Source organism: Eptesicus fuscus, chromosome 23, assembly GCF_027574615.1.
Source record: "Eptesicus fuscus isolate TK198812 chromosome 23, DD_ASM_mEF_20220401, whole genome shotgun sequence".
NCBI lineage: Eukaryota > Metazoa > Chordata > Mammalia > Chiroptera > Vespertilionidae > Eptesicus > Eptesicus fuscus.
In genome coordinates this window covers 135,297-160,083 of record NC_072495.1, presented here as the reverse complement: position 1 = coordinate 160,083, position 24,787 = coordinate 135,297, and the positions used below count along the sequence as shown (strand labels likewise).

Below are 24,787 nucleotides of genomic sequence, written 5' to 3'. Positions count from 1 at the left end.
GGACATGTTGATTCTTAAAATCTTCCTCCAAGCCCCTCCTCACACAGCCTTTCCCCAACGCACAGCACACCTGTTCTCCATCATCAGGTTCTAAAACTCTCCCCTTGCAGGAGTAGCAAACATCCTACCCCTGAAACCCAGTATGGTGAGGCACCATCTCAAAGGGAAGGTTTGAATCAAAGCATCCAGCCATTTAATCAACCATTATTGCCAAATGAGATTTAGGCAAGGTCCTGAACAGATTGCCACCTACATATACCCAAAGATACCATAACCCTATGTTATTTATTAGGCACCGACAGTGTCTGAGATAAAGATAACAAAAACATCTCACATTTGTGTGGCTTAGGATAAACTTTCAATTTTTCATATTTATTGAACCTCACCTCACTGGAGGTATAGAAAAATAGGAACGGCTCACTCAGAGACTGGTGGATTTGTCTGAGGTCAATTGGCACATGAGCAGAAACAGGAAGAAGGGGGCTTAAGGGAAGGGGTCGATGCCCAACCATTATTCCCGTGAAGCATTAGTGCAGGCAAGGGGAGGAGACAGCACGTCTGCTCTGTCCTCCCTCTGCTCTCCTCCCTCCTCCTGCCAGGACTGTTCTTTCCCTGCACATCAAGGCCGAGGGCCATGCTCACCTGCACAGACCCAGCCCCAATGTTTTGTAAACTTGGCTTATTAACCTCTAAGGTTGCTCCAGCACCATTCCAACCCTTCTCATATATCTGCCAACGCACAGACCCCCGCACTCCCTGCTCCACGTGGAGCAATGCTGCTGCCAGCCGGCCCTGAGGTCAAGTGGGCCTGGCTCCCTCACCCTGCACACGAGGCTTGCTGGTTCCACACTGCTCACGTGCTACTAGTTTTCTTACACACTCTTCCTTCCTTCCACACATCCGTCTCTGATGTGTCTCAACTCAGCTCGATGGAGAAAGAGCCTGCTCCTCTGGTCTGTTGGCCACTTCTGGCAGACTTCCTGCCAAAGACCAAAGCAGCTTCTAAAGAGCCCGAGCCCGGAGGCCCAGAGTGGGTCCACACCCGCCAGGCTCTCTGCGAGGCCTGGGTCGGACCTCCTTGTTGGTCTTTCTATTCACGAGCAGAGAAAAGAGATGGGCCTGCGGTCTTGTGGCTTGTTTGCTGGGCCAGAGAGCCAGCCCAGGTGCCTGGTAGTAGGGCCTGCCTCTCCTCCTGGGCCCTGCAACCTTGTGCAATGACCTTGTGAAACTCACTCGGCCTCTCAGCTTCCGTTTCATCACCCACTGATGGTGGCAACAGTATCCGTTTGCCACCACCCAACAGGCTACTATGAAGATCAAGCAAAGACCAGGAAAACAGAAATGCCTTGTAAAGTGTGATGTGCTATAACATGAGGGGCTGTTGGGAATGCATCTGGTTATTATTCTCCACATTTTAGTAAGTGTGCTGCTGTGTGTAAGCTGCAGCACTCACAGGAAGCAGCGCTCAGAGACAAACAGCCTGGTAGGAAGAGCAGGGGCAGCATTTGGCAAACGCGTCTAGACAGTAGGCTCAGGGGGACAGAGACAGCCGGCCTGCCATCAGGAAGCTCCTCCTAGGAGCAGGAGGGGATCAGCAAACAAAACCCAGGGGAGGGGCCTCCCCCTTAGACACAAGCTGGTGGTTTCCGCCTTCTCCATCTTCCTGTTCTGAGGCTGCAAAAATGTTGGCTGCAAACTCGGTGCTAATCCAAGGATTAGACCCACAATTGGTGAGAAAAGGAGTTACCTTCCTTCTCCCTGCCCACCGCGCTCTTGCCAACATGGGAATGGTCCTAACCTGCGGGCATTCTGTAAGAGTGCCTTCCAGAGCTTCTAGAGCCTCTAGTGTGAGCACCGAGCACCAGCCCCCTGGAGTGGCCAGGACAGGGCAAGAAGCCTCCATGCGCAGGGACTCCCCTGCAGCTGGTTTTCTGAAAAAAAGCTACAGCTACAGAGAAGGCTGTGCTGAGGCCTGAGGGTTCTGAGCCTGGCCATAGGTGCGAGGAGGCTGGCAATGAAAACATGAAAGCATTTTGAAGTGGGAGGAGGTAAGAAAAGGCCAAGCAACCCAGTTCTAAGATTCATATTTTGTTTTATTATGTGACAATAAAATCTTGGAGGATTAAAAAAAAGATGAAGTTACCTCCCACCCTGCCAGGACAAGACACACAGTGCCACCTGGAGCAGGTGAGGATGTGCTGGTGCCTTACACGCATGGTGCAGTGACAACAAGACAGAACGTGGAGGGACCAGAAAAGTTAAGGAATGGGAGATCTGGACAAATGATTTCCCAGTGACATGAGGATTTCAGGCCTCAGCTTGGAATCCATGTTGAAAATCTTAAAAAATAAATACAAGTTTACTAGTACATCACCATGAATTCTACTTTATTTTTCCAAACACAGGAAACGGAATCAAATACTGCCGTTCTGAAACTGTTCACACCTCGTCGTCCGTATGCAGCACCTCCCACAGGGAGCCCCGCATTGCCGACTGGGACGAACACCGCCTTCCGCAACTGCATGTGAGCTTTCAGGACGTGCCATTCCTGTTTCATTGGTTTGCCCCTCACAGAGGCCAGGCATGCCCAGACCAGGAATCGGCTTTATTTGACTTTGAATCCCCAGCACCTGTCTCTGGTGGACACATACCAGGCACTCAATAATGCTTACTCATCAGGTCACCTCCCATTGGTCAATCTTGTATCTAGAGTCAAATGAATACAGACTCTAGGGAATTCTTTGCAATTTGGCCTCACAAGACAAATGCCCATCTTACCTTCCTCTTCAGTGACCTTCCCGTTTCTCATAAGGACTGTGCTTAGATGGTTCCTCAACAGAGTTTCTGGTCAGTTAAGTAAAATCTATGTTAAAAATCGATAGTTCGCCCTAGACAGTTTGGCCCAGTGGATAGGGTGTCAGCCTGCAGACTGAAGGGTCCCAGATTAAATTCTGGCCAAGGGCACATGCCTGGGTTGCGGGCTCGATCCCCAGTGGGAGGCGTGCAGGAGGAGGGCAATCAGTGATTCTCTCTCATCATTGATGTTTCTGTCTCTCTCTCCCTCTTCCTTCCTCTCTGTAAAAAATCAATAAAAATATATATTAAAAAAATCAATAGTTCCTCTTGCTCTAATGATCAGTTCATAAGAATTACCAGAAAAATATGTTCCATAGCATCCTGGGCTGCCATCAGCATGACCCAAACTATGGGAAACTATAGACGAAACTAGTTTTGTCCAAAAAAAATTTACAAAAAATAGTAAGAGCAGGGAGGGAAAGGAAGGGAGCTGCACTGAGACACATCCCATCAATTCAAGTGTGAACTTACTTGAATCCTGGTTCACACACAAAAAATGATTTTTTTAAATTATAAAATAATTCATCCTATCTAATAAAAGAGTAATATGCAAATTAACCATCACTCTGCAACAAAATGGCAGCACCCATAGCCACAAGATGGTGGCGCCCAGTCCTCTCAGCCCCAGCAGAGTCCCCCAGTCTCAGGGAGGGTTGCCACTGAGAGCCTGCAGAGTAAGCAGCCTGGAAGAATGCTGCCCAGAGGCCCTCCTGACCCTTTATAAAAAACAAAAACAAATTCACTCCCCACGGGCCCGATCTCCTCCCGGCAGTGGCAGCCTGGAGTCTCAGCCTGGAAGGGGCGCACACCCCCAAGGCACGATCCCCTGTCAGCGGCGGCATTCTGGGCTGGGCTCTCAGCCTGGGAGGGGCGCGCGCCCCCACGGTGCTATCACCTGCCAGCGGCGGCAGCCTGGGCTGGGATCTCAGCCTGGCAGGGGCACGTGCCCCCAAGGCGTGATACCCTCCCAGCACCGGCAGCCTGGGGTCTCAACCACTGAGTCACACCAGCCAGGCAGATATGGAAGAACCTTAAATGTTTCTTTTTTTTTTTAATTTAATAAATCTTTATTGTTCAGATTATTACAATTGTTTCTCCTTTCCCCCCCCCCATATCTCCCCTCCACCCGGTTCCCACCCTTCCTTCTACCCTTAGCTCCGCCCCCCCCCCCGCTGTCCTTATCCATAGGTGTATGATTTTGTCCAGTCTCTTCCCATACCCCCCACACAGACACCCCTTTCCCCCTGAGAATTATCAATCCACTCCGATTCTATGCCCCTGATTCTATTATATTCACCAGTTTATTCTGTTCTTCAGATTTTTAATTCACTTGACTTTTAGATTCACTTGTTGATAGGTATGCATTTGTTGTTCATAATTTTTATCTTTACTTTTTTCTTCTTTTTCCTCTTTTTAAAGAATACCTTTCAACATTTCATATAATACTGGTTTGGTGGTGATGAACTCCTTTAGCTTTTTCTTATCTGTGAAGCTCTTTATCTGCCCTTCAATTCTGAATGATAACTTTGCTGGGTAGAGTAGTCATGGTTGTAGGTTCTTGCTATTCATCACTTTGAATATTTCTTGCCACTCCCATCTGGCCTGCATAGTTTCTGTTGAGAAATCAGCTGACAGTCGTATGGGTGCTCCCTTGTAGGTAACTAACTGTTTTTCTCTTGCTGCTTGTAAGATTCTCTCTTTGTCTTTTGCCCTTGGCATTTTAATTATGATGTGTCTTGGTGTGGTCCTCTTTGGATTCCTTTTGTTTGGGGTTCTGTGTGCTTCCTGGACTTGTAAGTCTATTTCTTTCACCAGGTGGGGGAAGTTTTCGGTCATTATTTCTTCAAATAGGTTTTCAGCATCTTGCTCTCTCTCTTCTTCTGGCACCCCCGTAATTTTGATGTTGGTACGCTTGAAGTTGTCCCAGAGGCTTCTTACAATATCTTCTACTTTCTGAATTCTCTTCTCTTCTTGCTTTTCTGGAGGCGTGTCCTTTGCCTCTTTGTATTCCAAATCTTTGACTTGATTCTTGCGTTCCTCTAGTCTGCTGCTGGGTCTCTGTATAATATTTTTTTTTTATTTCAGTCAGTGTATGTTTAATTTCTAGTTGGTCCTTTTTCATATCCTCGAGGGTCTCATTAAATTTATCGGCCTTTTCGATGAAATTCTTGAAAAACCTTATAACCGTGGTTTTGAACTCTATGTCCATTTGTTTTATTCTCCTCCATTTCTTTTGTTTGGGATCTGTTTCCTTGCCTCCTCATTTCGCTGCTTCCATGAGTTGGTAGGGTAGCTTTGTGTACTAGGTGTCCTATTGGTTCAACGGGTCAGCCTCCCAGTTACCTGAGGTGGACACTCTTGGTGCACCCCTTTGTGGACTGTGTGTACAGCCTTGTTGTAGTTAAGTCTTGATTGTTGTTGGTGTCACTGGGAGGAATTGACCTCCAGGCCAATTGGCTGTGAGGATCCGCTGTGTCTATAATGGAAGAATTGCTGTGCTGGCGACACATTTATGGGCCCGGACTTGTTCCAGTAGGGCTTTGGTGCTCACTGAGTTTTCCTCTTGAATGTGTCCCTTATGCGAGTGGTTGAAATCTGGTGTCATTTCACACCGACCACTTGATGCCCTAGGTTTTGGATCTCCAATGGGGTGCAGGTTAGCTACTGTCTGCGGCCACCCAGCAGGAGCTACAGCAAGAGCTACAGTTTTCTCCTCTTTGCTTGGGCGATTTTGGAGCAGTCTGACTGGAGCTGCAGTTAATTTGGTTAAGCTGCCACAGGGCAGGCCATTTATATGCAAAAGTCGCTGTGTGGAGCCTGGGCGAGTTTGTAGAATGTGCGGGGCGGGTCTCAGGGCGGGGTGGGGCGGGGTTTCAGGGCATCACTAGGCTAGGGCGTGGCAAATGGCAATGACTGCCATCAGCCGTCTCTGCCTTTCCGCGTTTCCAAGTCCCTGCGCCCCGTGCTCCAGTGCAGTAAACACTGATTGCTGGGCGCACCTCTGGAAGAAAGTCACTCTCACTTTCTGACCTGATGGCCGAAAGTCCAGCTTCTCCCCGTAGGTTTCTTGGTCCCCCACGTGTCCCCAGAAACTGGATTTCAGAGTGATTGGGAGCTTACCTCCCTTTGGGTTGTAAAAAAAGTCACGCGCCCTGTCGCCCGCCACCAGCCTGATTCGTGCGCCTCCGCACCTCAACTTTTCTGCATTTGTTCTCCTTTCTTTTTCCTTCTTAGTTGTAAATCTACCATTCAGCCAGCTTTCCCGTGGTTCTGGGTGGTAGACGTTTTGTCTTTTAGTTGTAGTTTTGAAATTGTTGTGCACGGCTGCAGTTTAGTTGTTTAACTTAGCTGCCATCTTGGTTCCTTCTTAAATGTTTCTTTATGTTTAAAATATATTTTATTGATTTTTTACAGAAAGGAAGGGAAAGGGATAGAGAGCTAGAAACATCTATAAGAGAGAAACATCCATCAGCTGCCTCTTGCACACTCCCCACTGGGTATGTGTCCCCAACCAAGGTACATGCCCTTGACCGGAATCAAACCTGGGACCCTTGAGTCTGCAGGCCAATGCTCCATCCACCTAGCCAAACCAGTTAGGACTGTCCAATATTTTGAAGAAAAAACCCTATCTAATAAAGAGGGAATTTGCAGGGGAGGGCATTTGGGGGTGACTGGGCTGTCAGGAAAGGGCATTTGGGGATGATCAGGCTGGCAGGGGAGCAGTTAGGCGTTGATCAGACTAGAAGAGGAGTGGTTAGGGGTGATCAGGCTGGCAGGCAGAAGCAGTTAGGGGCAATCAGACAGGCATGTGAGCAGGTGGGAGCCAGCAGTCCTGGATTGTGAAAGGGATGTCTTACTTCCTGTTTAGGCCCGATCCCACAAGGATAAGCCTAAACAGGCAGTTGGACATCCCCCGAGGGGTCCCAGATTGTAGAGGGTGCAGGTTGGGCTGAGGGACAACACCCTCCCGTCCCAGTGCAAGAATTTCCTGCACCAGGCCTCTAGTATTATATAACCATCAAATAGATATTGATATCCCATAATTATTTATTTTTCATGTGTGATCACTGACCCTGTGGTTCCATTTTGGTAAGAGTTTAGACACACATATGGGATATTTACAGAGGAAATGATGGTGGGAAGTAGACAGGAAAGTGCATGACAGATGAAATAAAATCAGGCAGGAATAACTCGATATGTTGTTTCACTATACTACTCTTACTACTGTCACGTAAGTTGGAAATTTCCATTAGTTTTTTAAATTAGTAGTTTATTAAATGTCCTCTCACTAAGGGTGATAGGTGAGTTTATAGAGCAGCTCATCCAGCTGTACTGTGAGTGGCGCAGCCCCTCTGGGAGTGGAGGGCAGGCTGCATGCTGGGCTAGTCCTCTCACCCACCAGCGTTCTGATCAACGTCTTCCTCAGAGAAGGTCCTGGTTAGATAGAGACTCTGGAATCATTGGAAGGGGAAATAAGTATTTCTCGGGTTCTCGTATGGAAAAATAAAAGCTCTAGAAGGCAGACCAGGAAGAATATGGGATTTTGGAGTCAGAAGTTTTGGATTCACTCTTTACCCAACAACTGGAAGTGAACTTCTCAGTGCCTCAATGTTCTCGACTATAAAATGGGAATATTAATACCAACCATATCAAAGAAGTGTTGTGAAGATAAGATCTCATACGGGAGGGTGAGAAGTGGCATGGTACAGTAGGTCAAAGACTTGGGTCTGAACAGTGGGGCTCTGTTGGATCACATAAATAAATGAAAACTGTCACAACTGATTATTTAAGACAAAGCAAATTGTTCAAGGCCTCAAAGTGAGTCAGCAGGGTACTACTACTAAGAAGAATTTGCACTCGGCTGTCCTCCCCACTAACCATTCAAGCGTCCCAGTGGTGGCGCAGGGAGATGGCGAGGAGGAGATGGATGGACCAGGCTTGTTCTGACACCTGAGCCCCCCCGAATGGCAGTGACACATCAGTCTGGCTACTGCCATGCTCAGCACCCATGGAGCATGCCCTGACCACACCACTGCTTGCCCTCCCTGTGCACTCAGTAACCTCCCAGCCTCTCGGCCTCCAAGCAGAAGCTCATTTTCTCCCAAATGTGCAGGAACAAGAGGGACGTGTGTGCGAGGATGCATATGAGCCTGCACCTATTACCTCCGCAGGGCAGTGCACTGTCCCAGGGCCCTGGTGGCAGGACAGGGTTACAGGAACAGCACCCCTAGACAATACACCTGGACCCCAGTCCTAGGCCAGCTTCTCCAGGCTCCCAAGGACCTCCCTGGCAGGTAACTGCAGAGCAGAACATGGGGTGTGGCAAAGCCAGATTCTGAATCTCATTGTCTGAGTCCAAAGACACAGCGCAGGAAGTACACAAAGGCCACACTACATTTCCTCTGTGAGCAGCTGCTGCTTAACTGGGAGTCGGGCTGGGAAAACAAAAAGGGCCACAGGTGGGGATATGTTTTACTGAGAAAATAGAATTTATTGATGGACTTTTTAAATCTACAATGTCTTGGATTTTGCTATAAGATTCTCTTAGGCTTCCTCCAGTTTGGGGTAAGAAAACAAGTGAAATATGTGCTTCATTCTATGACGCTTTTAAATGAAGGTTATAATTAACAACTCACTAATAACTGTGATGAAGGTTTAAATAAAGCACAGGCATAAATAAATAAAACAGCTCTGGCATCTTATTTCAGGCATTGGAAGCCCTGGGTCCTGCTGTGGATAACACATTTTCCTAGGACAGGCTGCTTATAGCATCCTATCTAATAATAGAGTAATATGCAAATTAGGCATCACTCCGCAACAAAAATGGCGGCCCCCATACCCACAAGATGGCAGCGCCCAGTCCCCTCAGCTTCACTGCTGGAGTGTCTGGCCTGTCCCACCAGCAAACAGAGCACTGAGAGCAGGGCATGGTTGCTTCCTTAGTGCTGCGGCAGTGGGAAGCCGCCAGGCCCTGCACACACGGAGCCGGCGGAGGAGCAGGGCCTGTCGCCACAGCGATCAGGAAGACGCCAGGCCCTGCGCACACGGAGCCCATGGAGGAGCAGGGCATGGCGTCTTCCCGATGGTCGCCACAGCGATCGGGAAGACGCCAGGCCCTGCGCACACGGAGCCAGTGGAGGAGCAGGGCATGGAGTCTTCCTGTTGGTCACCGCGGCGATCGGGAAGACGCCAGGCCCTGCACACACGGAGCCGGCGGAGGAGCAGGGCCTGTCGCCACAGCGATCAGGAAGACGCCAGGCCCTGCGCACACGGAGCCAGTGGAGGAGCAGGGCATGGAGTCTTCCTGTTGGTCACCGCAGCGATCGGGAAGACGCCAGGCCCTGCGCACAAGGAGCCGGTGGAGGAGCAGGGCATGGCGTCTTCCCGATGGTCGCCGAGGCGATCGGGAAGACTCCAGTGCCAGCAGAGCAGGGCATGGCGGCTTCCTGATCTTGGCAGCTGGGAAGCCACCAGGCCCTGCAAAGCCGGGCATGGCAGCTTTCTTAATGGGGCAGTGGCAGGGAAGTCCCCAGACATGGCAGACAGAGCCCAGACAGCAGGGCTTGGGGGCTTTCTTAGTGGGCAGTGGTGGTGAGAACACCCCCAGGCCCTGCAGACAGAGCCTGGACAACAGGGCATGGGGGCTTCCTTAGTGTGTCCATGTCTGGGAAGCCCCCAGGCCCGGCAGACAGAGCACACTGCAGGGCATTGGGGCTTCCTTCACATGGCACATGGCGGCAGCAGGCAGAGAGCGACAGCAGGGCATGGGGGCTTCATCTCCATGGCTTCAGGGAAACCTCCAGGCCCCGCAGAGAGCAGAGAACCATGGGGAGTGGGCCTAAGCCATCAGTAGGATATCCTCTGAGAGCTCCTGGATTGTAGAGGGTGCAGGTTGGGCTGAGGGACCCCCGTGCACGAATTTTGTGCACCGGGCCTCTAGTCTATAATAATAGAAGCATAATATGCTAATTAGACCAGACGTCCTTCCGGACAACCTTCCAGACGAAGCCAGGGCTGCATGGGCAGTCCGGGTCCTGGGTGCCGGAGGGAAGCCAGTGCCAGCACCCGGGGGAAAGAAGGCCTATTCTTGCACAAATTTTGTGCATCGGGCCTCTGGTTTTGACAATGAGAAGCCCTTACTAACCATTTGCAACTTAGCGGAAAGAAAAGGTCCATCTGCCTTGTAAGTATGCCTTACTCTGTTGCAGTCACAGGGTAAAAGACAGCACTGGCGTCCCGCTTTCAAATCAGCTCCACGTGGAGCAGGGACCAGCGTTTGTGTAGAAGCCAGCAGGCTTGGAAGCTGCTATGTTACTTTGAGCAACTCATTCTCCCACTCTGGGCCTCCATTTCCTCATCTGACAAATAAGGGGCCATTCTGAATGTCACTCGCAGCTCATCTGATTTTCACAATAAAGCATAAAGGTCAGAGGTATTATTTGCAAACTGAAGGTCAAAATCCTACAGATCAGAGGTCAGCAAATTACAGCCCATGGCCACATCCTCCTGCTGCTTCCTTTTGTACAACCTATGAACTAAGAATGGTTTTTATATTTTTAAGTGGTTGAGAAAATTCAAAATAAGAATATTCTGTGAAAGGTAAAAATTACATGAAATTAAAAGGTCAGTGTCATAAAGAAGCTTTTATTGCACACAGCCATCTCACTGGTTTGTATATTGTCTGTCTGCTTTTGCACTACAACATGAAGTTGAGTAGTTGCCACAGAGACCATGAGGCCCTCAAACACTAAAATATTGATTCTCTGGTTCTTCACGAAGTTTGCTGTCCCATACTAGCTCTGTGCATCTCCGGCTGCTCTGCCCACCCAGGAAGCTTATGAAAATGTAGACTCTAAGACAGTGGGTTGGGGTGGAGCTGTGACCCTGCACATCTAGCAAGCCCCGGTGGTGCCACAGATGCTTGTCTGGGGACCACATTGAGGGTGAGGCACTCTCTGACCCTCGGCGATGCCGTGAACATGCTCAGCGCCCTCTGGGCCTGTCCAGAGCCTGAGGCTCTGCAGTGTGATGTGATTCTTGATAGTCTCTCCAGCTTCACTGCCCACCACACACCTGGACACATCCAGGTGCACACACATGCCCTTCCACTCCTGGAGGTACCGGTTTTCTCAATCATGTGCCCACACTAACCTCTTTGCCTATAACAGCCCCTCCTCACCACACCCCTCCACCCTCAACATGTCCAACCATCCAACCTCTTGTCTTTCGTGCCCCAGCTCACATGGTGCCTCCTCCGAAAGGAGCCTTCCAGATCCCGAGGCTGGGCTACGTGGCGCCTTGGTAAGGTCCCTTAGTACCTCTGGCCCTCTTCATATCCTGGACCACAAGGCCGAGGACACAGAGGTCCATAAAGCAGAGGTCATCGTCTTTATTCCTACACACCCACTAGCCAAGCAGTTCTTGGGACATTGTAGGGGTAGAACTCATGTCATTTGGAACGGAGCCAATGAATTACCCAGGATCACCCAGAAAATCAAGGGCAACACGGGGACCAGAGCCCACACCTTCTGTGTCCTGGTGTACATTTTCTTGCCCCTAAGCCACGCCTCAGGAATGGATGCCTCTGTTCTGAGGAAGGAATTGGTGCTCCAGCATTCCCGCAGAGGGAGATGCAGGCTGTGCTCTGAATGGTCGGGGTGTTGGGAATGGCGTCCTGTCCCTGGCTGCCCCTTGTGGAGCACAGAGGACTTTTGAGCCCAGGGGCAGCTCCTGAAAGCACACCTTTGGCCTCAGTGCCACAGGCCCTAGTCATTCTGGGACCTGGTGTCTTTATTCCTACACTCCCACTAGCCAAGCAGTTCTTGGGACATTGTAGGGGTAGAACTCATGTCATTTGGAACGGAGTACAAGTCAGGAGAAAGCCTGGGAGAGACACTGCCCTCACCACCTCTCCCTGAGTGGCAGGCATTTCCCTTCTCAGATCTTGAGACTTCTATTTCCTTATTGGTCACTTGGACCCAGAGGAACGTGGCTCAGCCATGGAGACCTGGGCTGAGAGCCACAATAGAAAGAATGGCAGTGAGCGTGACCCCCTGGCAGCCCAGACAGTTGAAAGGGACAGGGCACAGGGAGGGGTGGGAGGGGTCATGTGTACAGGGAGCCATAATCTTCCCTGATCTATGCCCCCACTTGCTCAATGTGGCATCCTCCCCACCCTCCTCCATCTGGCTGGAAATTCTTATTAAACTCAGAGGTCTTCTCTCTGAAGGTCACTGCTGTTTGCTATGAACTGAACTGAATTGTCTCTCAAAAATGCATGTGTGGAAGCCCTAACCACCATGGTATTTGGATATGGAGCCCTTGGGAGGGCATCAGGGTTTAATGAGGTCATGAGGGTGGCACAGATCTGATAGGATTAGTGTCCTTATAAGAAAAAAAACAGAGAACTTGCTTTCTCTTTCTTCACAAACAGCCACCCTGGAAGGGCCATGTGACTACATATGGAAGGTGGCTATCTGTGAGCCAGGAAGAGGCCTCAGCAGAGCCCGGACCTGCCAGACCTTGCCTCTCTGTCCAGAACGGAGAGAACACATGAGTCTGCGGGAGCCCCGCAGGCTGCAGCACTTTGCTATGGCGCCTGACTGCCTTCTTTCACAGGAAGTCAACTGATTTCAATTTCTTCTAAAGAACCTTAATTAAGCTCATTAGGCAAGGACAAGCCTAGCTTTGCTTGTTATCGTCTCCCTCACACAAGGCATAGGAATAATAAATGTCACTAAATAAAGGAATGAGTGACGTGAGTGCCTGATGCGTACTAGGCACCACACTAAGTGCCAGGGAAACAGAGAAGAGGAAGTCACTGTCACTCCCAGGAGATTGCTGTAACTGATATGAAAAGTATTGGATGGGGTACAGCCAATGTATGTGGGCAATGCACACACACACACAACATACATGAGCAGTGCGCACACACACACACACAATGTACTTTTGTAGTACACACACACAATGTACTTGGGCAGTGCGCACACACACACAATGTACTTGGGCAGTACACACACACACATTCTGTCTTGAGATGCGAGTGGAGAGAGGTGGGTGGAAGAGTGAGAAACAGGTAATACACTGAGGAATTTTCTCAAAGGAGAGTGTATTTGAAAAGGATGTATGTAATTTCACCTAAGAGAATAGTGCACCCAGGAAAAGACATTTGTTGATTCACTGACTGATTAAAAAATTTGAACAAGACCCGAAGGTTTTGAAAATACAGGAACTTGAGCGGTCAAAAGTAGCTGAATGCCACAGAGGGTAGGGCAGGAGGCAGGGAAGCAGGGGCTGGAAATGGAAAGACAGGGATGTGCTCATGGAGACGTGTCTGGAGTCACGCAGAGGGAAGTGGAAAGCACTTCCACCAGAGGGATGTTGCACAGTAGAGATCTTAAAACTTTAAAATGAGATCTTATGGTGCAGTAAGAAGGCAAAAGGCTCTAAAAGTCAGACTAATTCACAGCTGTTAGTAGCCACAAGTTGAATAAACCTTTAATTGGCCTGCCTTGCTTTTCCCATTGTCTCGGGATGGGTAAAGAGAAAATTAATACATAGTGAGTTCACACACTGTGAGCACACAGCTGTCTGAGTATTTACTTAAGAAGCTCCGAACTCCTGCCTTCCCAAGATGGTCCTTGGAAAACGTGGAGGAAACACAGCTCCCCCTCCAGCAGGCCGTGGACCTGAGAGAGAAGACACTTACGAAGAAGGGCTCCTGGTGGCTAACTGGGCTCAACTTTAAAAAAATAAAAAAATAAGCGTTAGCCTCATGGTCGGCAAACTGCGGCTCGCGAGCCACATGCGGCTCTTTGGCCCCTTGAGTGTGGCTCTTCCACAAAATACCACGGCCTGGGTGAGTCTATTTTGAAGAAGTTGCGTTAGTAGAAGTTTAAGTTTAAAAAATGTGGCTCTCAAAAGAAATGTCAATCGTACTATTGATATTTGGCTCTGTTGACTAATGAGTTTGCCGACCACTGCGTTAGCTAGTTTGGCTTGGTGGATAGAATGGCGGCCTGCGGACTGATTCCGCAGGTTCAATTCCAGTCAAGGGCACATGCCCGGGTTGTGGGTTCAATCCCCAGTGGGGGGTGTGCAGGAGGCAGCCAATCAATGATTCTCTGTTTCTATCTCTCTCTCCCTCTTCCTTCCTCTCTGAAATCAACAAAAATATATTTTTAAAAATAATCTTACCTAATAATAGACAAACATGTAAACTGACCCTACCTCCCCTATGCCCACCAGCCAGTCAGGAGGGAATATGCAAATTAGAAGGACAAAGAGGGCGGCTGCCCAGCTGCTCCAGGAAGGGAGTGGCCGGGCGGGGCAGGACGCCTGCTATGAGAGGGAGAGCGGGGGTGAAGGGATCTAGAGGAGCAGCACCCCGGCCCCCCCAGCAAAGACGAAGAAGCAGACTCCAGCCGAGTCTGCAGCAAAGCAGCGTAGATGAAGAAGGCAGACTCTGGCTGGAGCAAAGGCCTGGGTCCTGGGTGCCGGAGGAAAACCGGTGCTGGAAGCCAAGGGAAGGAAGGCCTATTGCACGAATCTCTTCATGCAACGGGCCTCTAGTAATAATAAATGAATGAATGAATAAAATAAAATAAAATAAAATAAAATAAAATAAAATAAAATAAAATAAAATAAAATAAAATAAAATAAAACAGCCTAGCAGACATTTCTGCACAGAGGCCTCTCACACAAACTGCACGACAGGGAGCAGCCTGCGCTGAACTGCCTGCCTGCACTGTTTCTGCCCACTGAGCAGTCCTTATAAAGCAGTTCCTGGGATCCTATTTTAACCAATAGGACTGAGGCTTTCCCCATCCAATTGGACATGCACAATTCTGACCAATCAGAGCAGTTCTATTCTGACCAATCAGGACAGTGCCCTTGGATCAATCAAACTATGAGGTTTTAGAGTTACATTTGCATGCAGACAGACCAATCAGGGACCAGTAGTGGGCCTTCTGTCCATATAAGTCAGTTCCCCTCTGGCTCAGGAGTGCCTTTTCCCTTTCCACCAAAGACTGAAAACTGTCTCCCTGTGAGCCAGGAAGAGGCCTCAGCAGACAGGCGCAGCCGGGAGCAGGGGGCCAGGCCCTAGGGCCACTCACTGCTGTGCTGTTTTCCCTGCTGTGTCACACTGGGTGGCTGTTTTGCACTGAACAGTTTCCTTCTTCACCACACCCCAACTTGAGGATTCCTGTTGGCACTGAATTGGCACCAAATGACCACAGGTTGACAAGGCTACCCCCTTGTGTGGTGATTATCCCTACCTCCCTCCTTCCTAATCCCAAGAATTCACAGAAGCCAGGAATGCATCCTATTGGTCTCGGAGGCCCATGGATCTACACAGTGCTTGGCTCACCGGAGAGCTAAATTGCACAGATGTGCAAGCAGATGTAAACTGTCTTAGCCAGTCACAGGACAGATTGGCAGTCGAGTTTATTCTAGAACTTTGACTTCACAGTCCATTGATTTCTGAGCCACATGGCCCAGACCAAACAAAGGCTCTGACCTCATCCAGTGACATTTGCATTCCTCTCCAATCCCCACCAAATGGGAACTGCCACCCAGCGCTGAGCACCCGTGCCACCCTCCTCTCAGAAGAGGCATCCGCACTTCCACATGGAGAGCAGACACAACACTCTGAAATAACTCTCAAACACATCCCTGCAGTGTGGTTATAAACACAGGAAGCGGCAGCTGCCAAGCTGCAGCAACATTTGCTTGCCAGTCAGGGTGCTCAGCTGTGTGTGTGAATTACAAGCTGTGATCCAGGCATGAAAATAAACCAGTGAGGCAGCAACTGAGGCAGCAACCGACCGTGGGTCTAATGCAAAGGCCTTTGGATCCGAAAAACTAGGGCTAGAAACCCAGCTGTGCCACTTATGTAGATGCACATTCTTGTGAGCCTCTACTTCCTCATTTTAAAACGTGTCTGTTAATGCTTAATTGCAAGGTTCTCAGTGAAGACTGAGTGGCATAGTCTTTGTAAGTGGCAGCACTGTAACTTAACCTCCTTACAAATAACAGGAGCCGAGCTGATGGGAGGCCAAGTACAGGGGCGTGCCATCTGTGCAGCTTTGCCAGGAGCTGGACTGGGAAGATGGACGCAGGCCCCGAAAGGCTGGGGGACAGAGGGGAAAATACATGCCCGTCAGTCACACCTGGAAGCAGGTCACTGGCCGGGGTAGGTGTGGTCACTGCAAGTGCGGGAAGATTTAAGATATTTAATCTCCTCAACAAAGGAATTCGCTGTCCTTTCTCTTGGGACTCTGTTGCAGGGGATGGGCTCACACTCCTGCATTCGTCCACACGGCCACAGCCCGTGGCCCCCACACAATGGACTGATGCTGCAATGGACCCGGCTGCGATGTGGAGCGGAAGCTCTGGACACTGGCTTTGTTTCTGCTCTACTGAGTCTCCAGCGGCACCTCTTCCAGGACAGGACTCGGGAAGATGGGACTTTGCAACCCCAAGGATGTAATTCCACACAAATAAAAATCACTCATCCTTCCGTGCAAATCTCAGAAAATTATTTTCCTTGAGATATCATAAGGATCAGACCCCACCATCAAGGGGTGGGGGGAGAGGGATACCTCACTTTCACCAATAACATGAGGCACTGAGGCTGGTGACTGGCACATAAGATATAAGATTATTAAAACGCCATTTTCGGCTCCGAATTGGACATATTAGGAGACAGAGACCATTCTTTATTCACATTTGTTGCTTTTAATCCTAGCAGAGGGCAGGCCCAGTCAGTGTGTTGGGAGAAAAGGCCCTGTGAGCTGGAGATGAGTGGAGGGGGAAGTGGCACCTGAGCCGTGGAGACAGCTCTGCAAAGGCACTCAGCACTGGGCAGCACTCCAGCAGAAAGCAGAGAAAAGCTGAAGAAACATGATAGTACTCCCTCCGCCATCAGATCTTCTTTTTCTCTTAAAGAACACTCCCTCTGTAGGAAAGCAATTCCAGAGCAAAGAGGACAAACAGGGAACTGGACTTGGATTCTTTAGCAAAAAGTGTTGCAATGTGCATACTCCTCACTATCAGAAATTACAGTGACAACAGGAAGAACACCAGCCCTTCCGGAATTTTCTACTTTAGGAGTTAAACTCAGGCTATTCCTCTTCCTGCTGAAAACGTCAGCACCCTAAGTATATTATAAACTTAGCACCATCTGCATTCCCCTTCTCCTTAGAGAGTGCCTTCCTTCTCAACTGCTGTCCTGCGCTGGCTGCAGACACTGTTGGTGTCTCCTTCGCCACAGCTCACTCTGCGCTGCTTCTCCAGCCGCCACCACTCCTTCCGCCCAATGCTGTTACCACCACAGCCACTGGTCCAGAACCCAGCAATGGCTGGTCCCCATCTGTGAGTGCTGGCCCAACAAGTGAATGCTCAAGGTCCAACCTCTGAGGCTCCTGCTCACCCCCTCAGCTCAATGCTGCACATCCCGTCAACTCTTGTGTGGACAATCCACTCTTAACCAGCCCTATTGGTGTTACCCTCAAAGATGCCTGGGAATCGGGCGTTCAGGGAATCCCAGAGGCTTGGCACAGGGCACTTTAAAAACAGCAGGTGGGAAGGGAAGGCCCACACCTGCGGGGTCACTCCCCGGCCCCTCCTCCTTGGCTGTGCAGAATCTGTGGAAAGGCGCGGCCTCTGAGGTCTCTATCTGGACACTCGTGGTCTGGGACTGGTTAGTTGTACCATTTAGTAGCTCTGTGTGCACTTCCCTCCTGTAAACTTCATTTTTTAAATCTTTAAATAGAAAAGCATATCTGCTTCCTGTCAGAGCTGTGGAGAGAGTCCCGTCTGTGAAAGCCCCTCCCCATGAGGGACATCTTCAGCAGCTTCTCCTTCCAGGAGGCCCTGAGTCCGGGCTGCCCCGCTGACCGCCCCGGAGCTTCAGAGGACATTCGATCATGGCCAAGGGCAGGAAGCACGGCTCCGCAGGCAGAGCGCTCGCTGGGCCAGGATTTCCAAATGTCATTTATTCCGGGAGACTAAAATCTGCATCCCCAGCAATTAGAGCTACCACTGAAGTGTCCTCTGTCCACATGGCACCCCTCCGGCCTCCCTCCCTTCCCATCTCATCAGCACCGTACACTGACATCAACCGTTTGAGTCTGTTTCCTCAAGAGCGTGGGAGCTCCTGTGGTCAGAGACTAGGTCTCACTCATATTTGTCCCTCACTTAGCACAAACCCTCAGTGCCCGGCACGGAACCATTCATTGCTCAGGAAAAGTTGGTTGAATGAATAGGATCTTTCTGTCCTGCTGGGCTGCTTCCTTATCCCTTGAAGTCCTCTTTTGAGTAAACATATCACCCTCACACTACTTGTTTCCCAGGCCAACTCAGCAAAGCAGTAGCTAGTTCCACAGGCTGCTTAAAATGGAAAGGAGACATTTTTTTTTTTAATTCAAATGAGATTTCACCTCCACACCTTTCACAGCCAGCTGCCCGGCAAGCAGCGGCCTTCTACATTTGCTCAGGTTCCCCGAGAGCCACTCCATGGGAATGCCTTCCCCAGGGCCTGGCACACAGGCCATCTCGCTGGAGGGTGCTGCGGGCATCCATCACTCTTCCTTCACTGGCCCACCTCCCCCTCCACCTGCTGAGAGCTGGCAGCCCAGCCATAAATACAGCCACACTTACCACCTCCCTGCCAAGTCTTGGCTATGAAGTGACACCAGAGACCTAGGAGCCAAAAGCAAAAGGGCATGGCTGTCTATTTAGCCTCACAGCTCTAAGCCTGTGATCGCACACTCATCTATATATATATATATATATATATATATATATATATATATATATATATATATATATATATGGCTAGGTGACTGGGCGTACGTATATACATCCAACCAACTGACCAGTTGGTACATATGACGAGCAGTGGCAATTTAAAAATAAATATTGTCTCACGCATGCACGATACATATAAAGCTCTCGGTTGTTCTGATTCCAAGAATTGATTTGTCCCCATCTGACACTGGCCTCCCATTTTAATTAATTCAAAGACAGTTTCCCATGATGCCAGCATTTGAGATGACTACAAATAAATAACAAGGACAAGCTCTAGACAGAGTAGGAATATTCCCACCTGAACCCGTTTTCAGACATGGTCAGTTATACTAGTATGTTTCTTTCTCTCTAGTTCGAAGAGCATGTGACATTAAAGTTAAAGCTGTAAATACTTCATCACAAGGGAAATTACTCAAGCACTCTCAAAGTGTTTTCACTCTTAATGTGGTATACAGAGATATTAGAATAGGTTTAATCAATTTATCAGTCATTGTTTTTATCAATGTCTTTATATTATGTTTTTGTTGTTTTTATATCATGTCTTTGTTGTTATGTTGTTATTGTTTATTTATTAATCAATTTATATATTATTTTCATATACATTTTACTAATTTTCTTTCATCTCTGACACTTCTATTATAGAGAAATGGCAAATAGATATTAAAATGTTTCTTCTAATTAATTTCCATTCAATGGGCACAGATCTGTGCCCCGGGCCACTAGTTGGAAGGTAAGAACTTCAGAAATTCTCAGTCTTGACACACAAAGTGCTGCCCACATGAGTGAGATCTGAGATCCCTGAGGCTGGCGTCAATCAGTGGATTTTCAGGACCTGACTACAGACTGACTCCTGCCCCTGCCTTCATCACCACACAATGGCATGCTAGGGACTCTGCGATGAGGAGAGCAGCTCGGGTCCTGTGAGGCCAGGCAGATGGCAGGAGTGGGTCAAGGATTCTGCGAGAGGAAGAGAGCCCTTCCACATTCTCACCAGCTCCCCACCTCTTTGTCCCTCCCAGAATGCACATCCAACCAATGGAACGCTGCTTAAATTACCCCTAAGCCCCAGGACTTAAAGAGTTTGGGCAAGAACTTAGAAGCCCACACTCACCAAAGATTTAGAAAGACATGTCCCCAGAGTACGCTCTGTGCCCCACAGAATGCAGTTTTAATCCCTGTGATCACCCACCATGTCCACCACTTATGCACTTAAGAGTTACTTCTGGCCTGGCCGGTGTGGCTCAGTGGACAGAGTGTCGGCCTGTGGACTGAAGGACCCTAGGTTCGATTCTGGTCAAGGGCACATGCCTGGGTTGCAGGCTTGATCCCCAGTAGGGGGCGTGCAGGAGGCAGCCGATCAATGAGTCTCCCTCATCATTGATGTTTCTATCTCCCTCTTCCCTCCTCTCTAAAATCAATTAAAAATATATATTTTTTAAAAAAGAGTTATCTCTGCATTAACTACTTTATATTTATTATCTCAATCATTATAATCAACCCTTGAGGCAGATACATTACCTTCATTTAACAGATAAGAACATTGAATCTTAGAGTTTAGTAACTTGCCCAACATGGAATAGGAATTTGAACGTACATCACTTTGACCACAAACTCTAGTACCAGGCAAACCCCTATGCATCTGCCCAAGGAGGCCCACACTCAGGCCACGGGAACAGGGGCACACTCCCTGTTTCCACTGAGGGTTAATCTGCAGCAGCAGGCGGAGGCTAGGAGAGGGGGCAGCAGCGACTTGGTGTTGTACTAACTCCTGAGCACAGTCCTGTGCCCGTCTGCTCATCATGTGGCGCAAAAGGGATGGTATGCCCATGAGCACACATGCTTTTAAAAAGGGCAAGACCACTGTCCCTCCAGACCCCATCATCAGACAGACAGCCCCACTGCAGTTAGTTGAGGCCCAGTAACAGACCAATCCGAAGGACAAGTGAGATTGCCCTCTTGACCCCAGTTCTGTGTAATCTCAGGGACATCAAATCATTTCTTTGGACCTCACATTTCTGTCCTTCTGTCATTCAAATTTTACTAAACAACAGCTACATATCAATACTGTGGGTGCTGGTTAAGGACTCAGATCAAAGAGCCAGCCTGCCTGGTTCTATCACTTACTAGTTATGTGTCTGGGCAACTTAAAAATCTCTGCACCTCATATTTGCCCATATTAACCAAGGGGTTAATATCCAAAATACACAAAGAACTCATGTAACTTTCCACTTAAAACAAGAAATCCAATTAAAAGATGGACAAAGGACCTGAATAGACACTTCTCCAAAGGGGACATGCAGATGCCAATAGACCTATGAAAAGATGCTCAGCATCACTAATGATAAGAGCATGCAAATGAAAGCCACCATGAGAGATCAGCTCATGCCTGTCAGAATGGCTGTCATCAACAAATCAACTAACAGCAAGTGTTGTCTAGGATGTGGAGTAAAGGGAACCCTGCTGCACTGCTGGTATTATTGCAAATTGGTGCAGCCAGCATAGCCACGGTGGAAAACAGCATGGAGTTCCCTGAAAAAAATCAAAAATAGAATTGCCTTTGACCCAGCGATTCCACTCCTAAAGTTATCCGAAAAAAATCCAAAACACTAATTTGAAAATATATGTGCATCCCAACGTTCATTGCAGCCTTATTTACAATAACCAAGATATGAAAGTAACTTAAGTGTCTATCAATACATGGGTGGACAAGAAGATGTGGTACATCTTATACAATGGAATACTACCCAGCTATAAAAAAAGAATAAAATCTTACCATTTGTGACAACATAGATAAACTTATGCTAAGTGAAATAAATACTAGAGAGAAAGATAAATGCCACATGATTTCACTCATATGTGGAATCTAAAAAAATGGAATAAATGAACAAACAAAACAAAAACTAACTCATAGATACAGAGATCAAATTGCCAGATGGGAGGTGGTTGAGCAACAGGGTGAAAAAGGTAAAGGGATTAAGAATTACTAATTGGCAGCTACAAAATAGGCACGGAATGTAAAGTACAGCATAGGGAATATAGTCAATAATATTGTAATATCTACATATGGTGTCAAGTGGGTACTAAACTTACCAGGGGGATCATCTAGTAAGTTACATAAATGTCTAATTACTGTGCCAACAAAATGCTAACAACTGTACTGAAACTAATAAAATATTGAATGTCAACTGTGACTAAAAATTTGTTTAATCTCTGTGCCTCAGTTTTCTTACCTTAAAATGGGAATGATAGTTCCCATCTCATAAACTTGTTGTGGGAATGCACAAAATAATGCACATGTAAAGTGTTTAAAATATTTTCTGGTACACAGTAGGCACTCAAGAAAAGCTAGCTATTAATATTTAGTGTTTGGTCTGGGAATAGTGAGGGTGATGAGTTAGCAATAGAACATGCAAATGAGGAACATCTAGTAAATCTCTATTCTGTGAAAAATACCATGAACTAAGGGAAATGCAGAGTGAGTGCTTACACACACACACACACACACACACACACACACACACACACAACACACCTCACTTCTTGTTTTCATAAAAGCTACTTGCTGTTCTGTGTAGACAAAACAATGATGCCCATATCCTAAGCCTTATGAATGGGTTTCCTTACACAGCAAAATGGACTTTGCAGACCTGATTAAGATAAGAGCCTTGAGCTGGAGAGGAGCCATCATCCTATCTAATAAAGAGGGAATATGCTATTGACCCTCACACCATCACAAAGATGGTGGTGCCCACAGCCAATGAGGGAATATGCTAATTGACTACCCCACCCTCAAAGATGGCGTTGCCCACAGCCAATAAGGAGGGCAACAGCTAATTGACTGCCCCGCCCTCAAAGATGGTGGTGCCCACAGCCACAAGATGGCAGCGCCCAGTCCCCTCAGCCCCTGCCTCCAGAGTCCCCCAGTCCCCTCAGCCCCTCTATCTTACTGAAGCTCAGGTAACCAGGGCCAGCCGATGCTTGTGCTGCCAGCAGTGGCAGCAGCAGAGGTGTGATGGGGCATCACCTTCCCCTGATCACCTGTTCACCTACCGCCCCTAAGGGCTCCCGGACTGTGAGAGGGGGCAGGCGGGCTGAGGGACCCCCCTCCAGTGCATGAATTTTCATGCACCGGGCCTCTAGTAAAGATTATAACAAGGGGAAGAGTGAGCAGGATTCGGAGACAGAGAGGAAGGGTATGTGATGACGGAAGTGGAGATCTGCATGAGGCAACTGAAGGTGGAAGAGGTGCCACTAACGAGGGGACCAGCTCCAGAGCCAGGAAGGAAGGAGACTCGCTCCCACGACCTCATGATGATTACAGCTCCATTGACATCTTCATTTTTGCCCGTTTTACCCACTTTGGACTGCTGAACTCCAAGCCATGAGCTAAACTGGGTTGTTTTGTCACTGAGTTTGTTACAGCAGCAACAGGAATTGCTGCATGGCTTTGGCTACATGTGCGAGGTCCCACAGCACCTCTGGTTTTCAAAAAGACACTTGCTAACTCACTATGACTCACGTTCCTTCTTCCCAAGAGGTGAAATAAAAATTTAAACTTCCAGAAGGAAGTGTTCACTTTGATGGGACTGGCCCCTTAATGGGCTCCTCACCACCCTCACTGCGACAGAATTCTCTGGAGCAATGTGCTCGCTCCACGCGGCACAGAACCCAAGTGTTCGCAGACTTTCTGGAAGAGCCTCAAAGTACCATGACCCAATGTTCATGACAAACACCAATATCACTCTATGTGTGCACAGTTTTTGTAGTTTTGTTACTTTTATAAACATTGCCTCATTTTGATTCACTCAACTTATAGAAATAACTTGTTCAAAACCATATCCTCAGAAAGTGACAGATCCAGAATTTGAACCCAATCTTTTATCTCTAAAGCCAATCTTCTTTGCCCCACTGCAGAACATAACTCCTGTTCTTACCTTCCTGGGTGGGTGACAGACAACCACGGATGCCTCCCAACACCTGCTCTGCCGCTGGTGTGAGACTTCCTCCCTCACCAGCCCACCTGCTTCTCAGAGGCAACCTTTCGACTGCCTAGCCACATGTCAGCTTCATCTGCTCTAGGCTGAGACATGAATAAATGGCAGGAAAAGGGAGCAAAAGAGAAAGGAAGAACAGACCATCCCATTCCTCCAGAAAACAGAGCCAAAACCTTGTTAGAAATCGATTTCCTGGAGGCAGAGCCTGGACTCAGGGAAGGAGCATGATGCAGAGAGAAAAAAACTGTGGTCAGGGCTGGGGGTCAGGAGACCTGAGCTCCACTTCCATCGACACCCTGGAAGTGACTTCACTCATACTTACAGGTAACAAGAGGCCACTGGGCTAGGTAAGCTCTCCTCGCAGTCCCGCTACACGTCTCTGAGATTCTATGTCTGTAGGCTTTTCCGAGGAGGGATACTCTATTTCAAGCAGGTGTAGTTGATTTATCCTAAACACAGGGTAGAACCAAGTGAAACCTACCTACCTTCCATCATACAAGACCCGCAAGTCAGGAGCAAGTGATCACTGTCATGCAATTGCATATTAGGAACAGCCTAGGAAATGAGTAAGTAACGTTCCCTGAGCACCGAAATTTAAAACTGTACATTCTGTGTTGACATTTTCAGTGTCTACCAACTTTAGAATTCCATGCCCATGAGCACACAACCTATCATGGAAAGCACGACTGCCCTTTCTTTGGGATAACTGTATTTTCTCCAACCTTGATTCAGGGTACCCTAGTTCAAAGTCTTTTTCTTGTTTCCTCCTCCATTTCCCTTCTTCTATCATTTCCTTCCATAGCACCCAATACATCCATCATCTGTTCTTCTTTCACACTTTTACACTCACCTCCAGATTGCAGGTGAGTGTGGACAGACCCAGGTGTGCAGAACAACATTCAATAGCTTAGAAAACTGGAGAAAGCCTTCCCTGAGGGAGCCAGAATTACTCCAGCCCCGTGGAATGTTGATGTCTTACAGACAGAGCCTAGACCCTTTGTCTCCTTGAAGAGGTGCTTCTGGTGGAGGTTGGTGGTGGCAAGGACTCCCTGGAGACAGGGCATAGGAAATGGGCCTAGTGCCTGGCAGGCTGAGACCTCAGCATCTGTGACCAAACAGGG

The 24,787-nt window shown here is 48.4% G+C and overlaps 1 protein-coding gene across 1 annotated transcript in view; it reads right to left on the bottom strand.

The window, feature by feature from the left end:
• The window catches only part of UBASH3B (ubiquitin associated and SH3 domain containing B), a 158,466-nt gene that overhangs the window by 119,423 nt on the left and 14,256 nt on the right, over positions 1-24,787 (bottom strand). The gene's annotated exons all lie outside the window — the stretch shown is intronic.